The sequence below is a fragment of the Euprymna scolopes genome, chromosome 11 (assembly GCF_053919585.1).
Source record: "Euprymna scolopes isolate OS-2025 chromosome 11, ASM5391958v1, whole genome shotgun sequence".
Taxonomy (NCBI): domain Eukaryota; kingdom Metazoa; phylum Mollusca; class Cephalopoda; order Sepiida; family Sepiolidae; genus Euprymna; species Euprymna scolopes.
In genome coordinates, this window is record NC_136492.1 from 29,354,764 (window position 1) to 29,367,757 (window position 12,994).

Here is a 12,994-nt window from a genome sequence, read left to right on the forward strand (position 1 = left end):
GAGAGAATAATTCGTTTCCTATGGATTTCTAAACGGCTAGGTCGATCTTTTTAAATTCTACACAAATGTATTTTATGTAGCTGGAAGTGTTTTTAGATAGGCTTTGTATCGGTATATTTTCGATAAGTATTGATAATCAAAAAATCCGATGAACGAAGGAACAGGCGATTTTAACTAGAGTTAACGCCTTATATAACCTAACATTACAAGTGCATTTAACAAGTTTTATTACCGCACAAGCAGAAACGTATGGCATATAAAATCAACATTAGGATTTTCGATATGACAGGGGCGCATTTGAAATTAATGCTTCTGTTTAGATCACAATTTAACTATACTATCTACTAATGTATAAAAGTGTTATGGAATATATGGAATAGAACAAATTATCTTATATCGATCTAGTTATCTATCTAACTTTGTAGTTATATATCTATCGATCTAGTTACCTGTCTATCTCGATCTATCTATCAAACTGGAGAGGTAGGCAAGGGATGGATATGATGATGTTTTCATAAAACCTGTTAAAATATGACAAAGCTAGATCATAGATAAGTTTACCGGAAGGTCTGGTCAGCTGATCGGATCTACGTGTGATTCATGTCATCAGATTAGTTGGAGATCAGAGAGTTGGAACTTGGAATTGAAGCAAAGCCGTTGGGCTTTACGGTTGTCTCTCCTCCCCTCTTGCGAGGGAGTGACGTGTCTCTCAATATAGACTGTTAAGACCACAAGCAAAGAAACTCACTTTCCATTTTCATTTGCGTGATATCCTGGAAAGCGAAAAAAAAGTAATATGAAAAACAATCATCGTCTTGGAGTCAATGTGTTTCGTCCAAAAGTTTTCAGCCTTCTCCAAGAACAAGATGAAGTCACGATGGACCAGGTTCAGTGAGCAGAGAAGATAAAGGTATGTCGAAGATACACATTGGACACACACACGTACGCATATGAACATTAGACGGTCACGAAACATAACAATGGGTTCAAAAAGTGAAGAACCACTAACAGACATTTAGTAACACGTTTAGGACACGTCACAAACAAGCACGAAGCGTATACATCAGTTTACATGGGTGCCGTTTATGTTCCTATTTACAATGCCTCCCCACGGGACAGAGTTAGCAGGATCGTTTTTTAACGTGGAGAAAAGGAACAAAAATAAAAATTGTCTCAGTCGTGAAGGATTTCTCCTCCACTGACAGAGAACAAGAAATTGAAGTGCAGCCTCTGAAGAACAGATACTAACGTAACAACAGGAACTTTGTGTGTCATTGTGCCTGTGAGTTCATTCCCTATAGATTCGAAAACGGTTAGGCCGATTTTTATGAAATTTCACACGAAGATATTTCATGTGCGTGACAGTGTTCTTAGATAGGTTTTGTATCGGAATGTCTTTGACAAGTATTGATAATCGATAATGGAAATAATCCGATGAAAGAAATAATAAGCGATTTTGATCAAAGTTAACACCTTAAACAGACTAACATCACAAGTGCATTTGAGAAGTGTTATTACCACACAAGCTGAAAGGTCCGACATATAAAATCAACAGGTTTTTTTATATGATAGGGCCGCGATAGAAATAAATGTTTGTGTTTAGACCACAACTGCACCATGATACTTGACTTTTTCATATTAAACTTAAATTCAAGTTATTATCACCGCACAAGCAGTCAAGCAGTAAGGCCAGGTATATAAAATCAACAGTAGGTCCTTTCATATGACAGGGGTGCGTTCAAAATGAATGTTTCTGTTTAGGACACAACTGAAGTATGATACGTGACTTTTGCATTTTAAACTTTAATTCAACTCATATGTATAAAAATGATTTTATAAAATCAACAGTAGGTTTTCTACAGTGCAATGTAGACAGCGATGTATTGTAGACTAAGTCACTGCAGGGAGGCATGTGCAGTTTTCTCTTGGTGCACCGCGATGGGTCCCTTACTAGAGCAAGCAAGCAATCAACTTGATTGAAACATGGGCGATTTCACCGATTTCAACGACAATAAAAATATAGGCGTGTGAAATATTCGTTGATTATCATTCAATCACGGGCAACGTCGCGTCTCCCTGCTAGTATATATATATATATATATATATATATATATATATAGATAGATAGATAGATAGATAGATAGATAGTTATAAAATATATATGGCAATTAAGCTACACAGAATATTCCGCGTTTCATCCACGCTAGGATTCATCAGGCTTATGCAAGGATTTTGTGGTTGTCTCGTGTTTTTATATACGCACCTTCTATTGAGTTTTTAGTTAGCCAATCAGCTTTCTAGTTTCGACTGCACCCTTCCTAATCAACCAATGAGCAGTATTTGCGAAAGAAACCCCGAATAACAAGAAATATTACTTTCAAAACCCGATATTATGACCACAAAAGTACATTCAAAAATAAAAAAAAAACACCGAATGAAAACAACTCTAGCAAACAAATACTGGGAACTCAAAGAAAGCGGACGTTCGCCGGTAGTCGAAAAGAAATTAGTAAGACAAGCGAACACATGTAGAGACCTAGATGATCCATGTAGATTATGCCTTCATGAAAAATTTGATGTCCTATACTTTAAAGAACCCCAACATCTATTAAACTGTAGGAGACAAATAGCGAACAACTGTGTTCACAGGATAAACTTTACTCTAGGATAGCGATACAAAATAATTTTAAAACTAGCAATAACGATAGAAAATAAACAAATAAAATAAACATGACATAAATTATCATATATATATATATATATATATATATATATATATATATATGTACAGGGTGACCAGAAAAAAACGGGCCCCGTGTACACTTTATGATATCTCCGTTATTTATTCACCGATTGCCCTTGTTTTACAGGACATGGCAGAATCAACGACCGTGAGTACACCAAGACCCCAGTGGGAGATAAGACAAAGAATACACTGTGTTAATTTTATTACAATACAGGCTCGTTTAAGAAACCCCAGGACAGTTTCATACGTCAGTTCAAATGTGAAACGGCTCCATCCAAAAGCAGAATTCAGAACTGGGTGGACCACTTCGAGAAGTATGGGACCGTGGAGAATCTCAACGCTGCTAGAGAGAACCGTCCAAGCCACTCGTGACGTCCCAAGAAACTAACAGCTGAGCTGGTCGAAAGAGTGAGAGAGTCTCTCCAGCAGAGTCCGAAATGCTTTGTACGTAAGCGAAGTCAGTCCCTCGCTATGTCACGTGAGACTTGCAGTAGAGTGCTGTTGAATGATATCAGGGCTTACCGATACAGAATACAGACGCTGCAGACCCTTACAGCCTCAGACAAGAAGCAGCGGAGGGCTATGGCAGTCAAGATGCTCGAGAAGATTGAGGAGACACCAAGTTTCCTTAACCTCCTTTGGACCTCAGATGAAGCCCACTTCCATCTTGATGAAAAGGCGAACTCCAGACACAATGCACGGTGTGGCCTGCAATCTTGACCAAAGACATCATCGGACCAATCTTCATCGAAGAATCTGGCGCAGCAGTGGCAGTCACAAAGGAGCGGTATGTGGAGGTCCTCAAAACCTTCAAGAGTGAGCCCCAGACCATCTACCCGTCGCTGATGAGCAAGTTCTGGTTCCAGCGGGACGAAGCAAGTTCTCACACCTCAAACCTGTCCCGAGATTGGCTGAAAGAGAACTTCGGAGGCCGAGTGATCAGTCTCTTGAGTGGGCACAACATAGCCCGGACCTAAGCCCCCCAGATTTTTTCTTTGGGGCTATCAGGGAGGAGAGGAGAGCCCTTACCAATTCGGTCTGCTGCGCCTCAAGAAATGCACGGAGCTAAATGGAGGCCATCTAGAACATATGCTGTAGAACTGAGAAAAAAATGTCAAAGACTCTAGTGCTTTGATGTGATGCTTTGAATATAATAACCTATTTATGACAAAGTTTCATTTCATTCGGACAAAACACTAAGAAACGGGGCCTAATTAGAGTTGGGGCCCGTTTTTTGGGGTCACCCTATATATATATCTATATCTATATCTATATATATATATATATATATATATATATATATATATATATATATATATATATATGTATGTATAGGAAATTTATTGCTGTAAGTCCAGAATGAATTTACATATTGTTTCCGCTAGGAAGATATCCTCTGAAGATGAGGAGAGATCCGACCAGCTTCGTCAGAATTCATAGGTGGACTGAGTTTTAATACCAATAAGAATGGAAAAATCGTTGCAGATGAAGGGGAGTTAGATGAGAAGGGGTGGAAAGTGGGAGGAGGAGGACGTTGGAATTTAAAGTAGTAGGAGTGTATATAATAGTGGGGGGTTATTAAATATTATTTACGTGTTTATGTTAATAGACGCTGTTGTAATTTATAACGGTTTAAGTTTAAAACTTTGAAGGAAGTTGAAGTTCTATTGTATATATTTATGGGGAGAGAGATTAGGTGGATAATTAAAATGGTAAGTAGCGGTTAGTAATTATTTTAACAGATCACCATGGCAACTAGTTGTAAAGTCAGCATAGGTCGGCGTGATGTGTTGGGAGGAGGGAGAACAGGTTGCATACGGGGTTTAAAGTGATAGTGAGAGTGGTAGGCGGGGGGATTTGAATAATATTTTTTATTTTTTATTGAACGCGTCTATGTGTCTGTCTGTGTGTCTGTCTGTGTACATTTCCCTACGCAATAACTCTGTCAATTTTCAGTCTACAGACTCGAAATTTGATATACAGGTTACTGAGATTTGGGAAAATCTGTGGGATCGGTTTTCGGCCAGAAATTTGGCTGATAAGGGGTCAAAGTTCAACGATTTGATCTTTGAGAACTCTACCAAACTCCTCCGACAATTTTGGGTCTAAACACTTGAAATTTTAGATATAGGTTCCTTGGACATGGATCTAACTTAATAACTTGATTTGGGCCCAAAACAATAAATGTTAAGGGATCATAATAGGGGTAAAATGTAACAAATTTACCGTTTTCTTTGTTTGTTTGTTTTTGTTTTTTTGTTGTTTTTTTTTTTTTTTGCTCAGCATACACCTCCAAACATTCAGGCAACGCCGGGCACCCATTCTAGTATATATATATATATATATATATATATATATATATATATATATATATATATATATATATATATATATATATATATATAGTAATTTATAAAATATATATGGCGATTAAGCTACACTGAATATTCTGCGTTTTATCCAACTATAGGATTCGTCAGGCATAAGCCTGACGAATCCTACAGTTGGATGAAACGCAGAATATTCAATGTAGCTTAATCGCCATATATATTTTATAAATTACTAACTAGCTCTACCTACGTATTGAGCACTTTTGAAGTAAATACTTAAAGTTTACGCATAAATCTATACTTTCGTATATTAAATTTATGTGAATAAATGAAGTAGTTATATATATATATATATATATATATATATATATATATATATATATATAAGATTTATTAAGATGAAACTACTGTTTAATGGAAATTCATTCAGCAAAAATATAAATGTCTTGAGAAGTCTGACAATGTCATTTACAATGTTATTAATTCATGACGCTTATTTCGATGGAAGACACAGCTGAAGACGCTGACTGAAATTGTCTATAAACATCTTATCAATTATCAACGCGCAATAGAGGTTCTATTGTAAGCTTATAAATCTCAATTGATATAAATCTGAAAAAAGATAAAGAAAGATAAAACAAAAACGTATTTATATGTAAAATTTACCGAAAACAATGAAAACGGTTCCGAATCCTTAAGTGTCTCTTAAGGGAAGTATAGGGGCATAATCCCTGTTTAAACGGATATATCCTATTTTAGTGAAATTAAAATCATATAAATTAAAATTTACACGGGAAGACAATGTAAGTGGTCCTGAATCTCGAATGCGTTCGCTTAAGAGGACTATGAGGTAAAAAAATAAGGTTTAGAGTGGGAGGGTCAGAAAAAAAGGTTAACTGGTATATTGAATCAAAACCATCAATGTGGACATAGTTCCTAGTTTAATCCTGTAAAGAAAGAGGCTCACAGTCGAAAAGATAATGCTACATGTTCCTTATTAAATCCATACGTCGTCTTGATATATATATATATATATATATATATATATATATATATATATATATATATATATATATATATTAGTGTTGGGACGATTAATCGGAATCGGGACTCGGAAAAATCGACAAATTTGGGTGTATCGGAATCGGTATCAGAATCGAAAAAAATGGTGCCTATTAATTAAACCAGTGGGCAAATGTTGCCGAAGCAATCACTTGGTTTACAAATATAGAAAACAAAAATAAATGTACGTTTATACCGTTCGACTTTATAGATTTCTATCCCTCGATACCCAAAGAACTTTGCAACATTGCCCTCGAATTTGCCGAGGCATATGCCGATATATCCTCGGAAGAAATCCACATTATTAAAAAAAATGTAGAAAATCAGTTCTAGTAAATAACAACAACCAATGAATAAAAACTAAAATGGCAAATTCTTTTGATTTGGCGATAGGTTCTTTAGACTCTGCAGAGACATCAGATCTTGTGGGATTGTTCATTCTATATACCCTCACAAGCATATTTGATACTACGGATATCGGCCTATATAGAGATGATAGGTTAGCTATAATAAAAGACTTTCACAAAGTCAAGGGGGATAACTTTAAGAAAATCATACACAAGGAAATTTAAAAAATTAGGCCTAAAAGTAGACGTACTAGTTAACATAAAAATAACAGACTTCCTGGACGCCACGTTAAATTTAGATAAAAATACATACTAACCCTATTTAAAAGATAACGCTAATCCAATATATGTAAACACTAAATCTAATCACCCCCATCAATTATAAAACAGATTCCTAACTCGGTCGTAAGTAGACTCAGCAATAATTCAAGTGATGAAAATGTATTTAACAGATCAATCAACATCTACGACACAGCCTTAAAAATAGTGGGTACAAAAATATTGATATTAAATATAAGCAGCAAAACACCTATAACTATAATAAAATTAAAAATAGAAGAAAAAGAAATATAATCTGGTATACGGCGCCATACAATCAAATGTTGAAAACAAAACTTGGCAAGAAATTTGTAGACCTCATCGAAAAGTACTTCCCCGTAGCCAATCCCTTACACAAAATTTTCAATGAAAATAACCTAAAATTATTATACAGCTGCTGCGAAAATTTAGAGATGATAATTGAAGTACATAATAACAAAAGATTAAATAAAAAAATAAACAATAAAAAGGTGAACAACATGACAAAAAATAAAATTAACATAAAGAACAAAATGTAACTAGTAGAAATCTTAATAATAATAATAATAATAATAATAATAATAATAATAATAATAATAATAAACCAACCAGAAGAACAACAACCATAATAGAAATAAAATAAAAATACTAATAATGAACAAGATAAATACAACTAGATCTCGCACACTCTTCCCACTTCAAAATAAAAGTCTAACCAAAAGCATAGTTTACCAGGAAACAATATTTGCGAATAACCCGAATAACAAGAAATATTATGTAGGGGTGACTTCTTTAGATTTCCAAACCCGGTATTATAACCATAAAAGTACGTTCAAATAAGAAATTTTCTGACCTATACTCTAAATAACCCAAACATCTATTAAACTGTAGGAGAGAAATAGCGAACAACTGTGTGCACAGGATAAACTTAACTCTAGAATAGCGATACAAAATAAATTTAAAATTTTTTAATTGACAATAACAATAGAAAATAAATAAAATAAAATAAAAAATAAAATAAACATACATATACATAATAATAATAATAGATTCCCAAGTTGCTCACACAATTCCAGAAGCGATAACGCGTCGATTGCTTGACGATGAATTTGGAGATGTGCCAAGAAGATGAGTCAAAATTTTTCAAAAGACTGATTACACAGGATGAAACCTGGGTCTATCACTATAATTCAGAGACAAAAGCCCAGTCAATGTAGTGAAAGCCCTTGGACTCACTACCTCCAAAGAAGGCAAGGGTGCAGCCCTCTGGTGACAAGGTCTTGCTGACAGTCTTCTGGGACCAGGGCGAAATAGTGATGACAGATTTCCTGGCAAAGGGTACCACAATTACAGGAGCCTATTATGCTTCACTTTTGAGGAAATTAAGGGAAGCTATCAAAATCAAGAGGCAGGGCAAGATCAGCTAAGGTACCCTCTCCCTGAAGGACAACACTCCGGTCCACAACTCGCATGTCGCCAGATCAGAAGCACGGGCGTGTGGTTATGAAATCCTCCCTACTCTCCTGACCTTGCATCTTTTGACTTTTACCTCTTCCCAGCCATGAAGTTGTTTTTGAAAGGAAAGCGTTTCCCAGATGATGCAGCCTTGATTTCTGAAGTCACATCGTGGTTGGGGGACCAACCTGGGGTGTTCTACAAAAACGGTCTCCAGAGCTGCATCAAACAACGGGAGAAATGCATAACTCTGGGTGGTTCCTATGTAGAGAAAGACTAATAACTGTGCCAAGTTTCGTTTCTCTACTGCTATGGGAGGTGGGTCAGGGGCATTACTTATTGCACGCCCCTCCTAAACTAAAATATCCGAATTATAGAAAAAAATCACATATCTAACTACGTCGTCCTTTTTTTTAAATAATTAATTGAAAATAGTTAATCTTACTTAGATATTTAAACTTCCCATGAAAAACACACACAAAGGAAGGATGAACCTAAGGTCAACTGTACCTTTGTCCTGAATGTGCCCACCCATTGGCTGATTAGGATGGGCGCGGTGGAAACTAGGACGCTGATTGGCTAACTAAAAATTCAATAGCATGTGCGTATATAAAAACGAACGGTAACCACAAATCTTTGCCTAAGTCTGACAAATGCTCATGATAATGAAACGCGGTATATTCTGTGTAGCTTAATCGCCATACATATTTTTACCTATTACTACCTAGCTCTACCTATGTATTGAGCACTGTTGAAGTAAATACTGAAAATTACGCATTAAATTATATTTTCATATATTAATTTATGTGATTAAATGAAGTTCTATATATATATATATATATATATATATATATATATATATATATATATATATATAAAGAGAGAAAGGGGGGAACAAATCTATCAAGAGAGCCAATGTATCATCATCATCATCATTACCATCATAATCATCATAATAATTATAGTGACATCGTACATTTCTTTTGCGTGAGCTGATGTTATCGTGGACCGAAATCAAGGCCAAGAAAATTTGACATGAGATCAACTGACGTCGAGGCTTGTGGGTAATCTCGTCATGGCTCGACATCACTTTGAACCCAAATGTCTTGCTAGATCGTGGGACGGTCGGCTCGCGTGTTCCCGGTGTGACGGTGATGTGTCGAACTGGGGTTAGAGGTAAATTCGTGTCGAGGATGTTTGTTTCCAGTCTGGAAGCCGCACATTTGCTTGCAAAAACTGACAGATTTTGTTGAGACAAATATTTGATTTGCTATAAGTATTTCCTTCAATTATTATGATTCCAGTTTACGTGTAAACGACAACACACTAACATATACTAACATTATCATATATATATATATATATATATATATATATATATATATATATATATATATATATATATATATAAGTGAAAGTGAAAGTGAAAGTGTGTCTGTGTGTCTGTATGTCTATGTCTGTGTCTGTGTGTATACATTTCCCTACAAAAAACTCTGTCAATTTTCATTCTACAGACTCGAGATTTGACAGACAGGGGTATTGAGATTTAAGTAAGTCTTTTTACTCGGTTTTCGGCCAGAACTTTTACTGTAAACGGGTCAAAGTTCAGCGATTTGATCTTTGAAAACTCTACCAAACTCCTCTGCCAATTTTGCGTCTAAACACTTGAAATTTCAGATAGGTTACTTGGACACGGATCAAACTTTTCAATGATATTTGAGCCCAAAACAATGAACGTTAAGGGGTCAGAATTGGAGTCAAAGTTTAAAAAATGTGACCTCTACGGTCTCTACCAAATTATTCAGCCAATGTTTGGTCTAAACATTTGAAATTTTACACAAAATGTATTCAGACATAGGACAAGATTTTAATCGGTTTTTGGTCGAAAAATTTGTCTGCCAAGGGGTCAGAGTTCAAAAGATTTTATCTTTGCGGCCTCTAGCAAACTATTCAGCCAATTTTGGGTCTAAATATTTTAAATTTTACACAAAGGGTGTTCAGACACGCAACAAGCTTTTAAATCAGTTTTTGGGCACAAAAAAGAATACACACACACACACACACACACACACACACACACACATATATATATATATATATATATATATATATATATATATATATATATATATTATAAGGTAAAATTAAAAGCCAAGAACAATGCGAGATTTTTTTTTATATAGAGTAAAATTAAATGCAAACAAAAGAAATAAAGTTCTTTTTTTGTTGTTTGTTTTTTCTTTTTCACACAAATTTTAACTCTAAACAACAGTAATTTTTTTTTTCTGTTGTATTCAATGGTGATATAAATCTCAATATATTTCAGACTTATTAGTCCATTTTCAAGAGAAGACAGCGGAAGAGTGTTCAAAATTGGAAAAGTAGCCGCAGAGTTTGCCACGTGATACCGCGAAATATAGAACAAAAAATGACGTTAGGAGAACGTTAAAATAAATCAGTTGATGTTTGAAATACTTGTTGCGTTTGTGAATCAAGGGAGATGACTATTCAAGCAAGAGTTTTTTTTTTTGTTTTTTTGTTTTTATGTTTTTTTTTGTTATTATTATTTTAATTATTGTTTTTCTTATGTTTTAAACTTATATTATAAAAGCGGAGCTCAATTCCAGTCTATTGTTTAGTGTGGGAGTATTTTTTGAAATAATTAAAGATTCGAGGATACGAAGTTGACCTACGTTTCTTGAAGTATCTTACATCGGAAGCACTACCAGATTGCTTCACCACCGCATTAAAGAGCACTTAAACACTACTGCTTCGTCGTTCTATAAACATATTCGCACTTGCATTAATTCAGAACCAGATTTTCACATCAACATTCTTGCTTCTTCAAGAAACGTAGGTCAACTTCGTATCCTCGAATCTTTAATTATTTCAAAAAATACTCCCACACTAAACAATAGACTGGAATTGAGCTCCGCTTTTATAATATAAGTTTAAAACATAAGAAAAACAATAATTAAAATAATAATAACAAAAAAAAACATAAAAACAAAAAAACAAAAAAAAAACTCTTGCTTGAATAGTCATCTCCCTTGATTCACAAACGCAACAAGTATTTCAAACATCAACTGATTTATTTTAACGTTCTCCTAACGTCATTTTTTGTTCTATATTTCGCGGTATCACGTGGCAAACTCTGCGGCTACTTTTCCAATTTTGAACACTCTTCCGCTGTCTTCTCTTGAAAATGGACTAATAAGTCTGAAATATATTGAGATTTATATCACCATTGAATACAACAGAAAAAAAAAATTACTGTTGTTTAGAGTTAAAATTTGTGTGAAAAAGAAAAAACAAACAACAAAAAAAGAACTTTATTTCTTTTGTTTGCATTTAATTTTACTCTATATAAAAAAAAAATCTCGCATTGTTCTTGGCTTTTAATTTTACCTTATAATTTTCTTCAACAATGCTTCAAGCAAACTACAACCTACTCATATATATATATATATATGAAGTAATAATTCTTGTAAGTAACAATATATATATATATATATATATATATATATTGTTACTTACAAGAATTAGTACTTCATGCTTACACACTCATCAGTTAAGAAATGATGATTACTGTTTTTCGAAAGATTTGAACATTGTCACAAAGTCAACTTAGATTCTGCAGTTCGATGTCAAACCCCCAGGCCACCAATGATTACCATGGGAAAGGAAAGAGTATTAATTATGTTCGAGGCAAGTGGACAAACACTGAAAGCTGTTCAAATAGTGTTCAACAACGGACGCAGGAACATTGTTTTACGCTAAGACTGACATTATAACTCTATCAAAGAGACTCAATCCTCGTTGAAAGGGGCTCATGTTATTTTTATAAATAAATATTATTGTTACTCACAGTGACAAGTGTTTAATGCTTACGCCATCATCAGTGGAGGAAGTGATAATTAGTAACGGTCAAAGGATTCGAACACAGCTTTGTTTCTATAGTCCGGTATTCAGTAATAATCTATATATCTATAAAAGTGAAATTTGTGTGTGTGTGTGTGTGTGTGTGTGTGTGTGTGTGTGTGTGTGCATTTCCCTACTAAACTACTTTGTCAATTTTCAGTCTACAGACTCGGGATTTGACATAAGTGGTATTTAGATTTCGGAAAATATTTTTAATCAGTTTTGGGTCAGAGATTTTGCTGTCAATAGGTCAAAGTTCAACGATTTGACCTCTGAAAACCGCCAATTTTGCATCTAAACACTTAAAATTTTAGATGTAGATTACTTGGAGGTGAGTCAAACGTTTTAATATATCTATACATAGGCACATAAAGTTATAGACAGTACATAGGGCCCGAGCAAAGCCGGGCTGAACTGCTAGTATTATCATATTTTTATAAATTTATATATATATATATATATATATATATATATATATATATATATATATATATATTAAGTAAAATACGCATATAAGAAACATAACAAATGTTGGTGGCTTCATTCCTTCAAATATATATATATATATATATATATATATATATATATATTATATCTTATATCTATATACGGGTGCAGCTGTACACGTATGCAGTTGAATATTATAGTTGTTTAAAGGTCATTCTTGAGATCCTGCTATTTCGTAATTATTTCGAGATCGACTTTATCGACGCCACAGTAATTGTCTATTTAAGTACGCACATATGCGCGTATTTTTATGTGCCTGCGTGTACAATATATGCGAGCTTACCCATATCAAATAACAGAGAAAATGTTTTTGTATAAACATTCACACA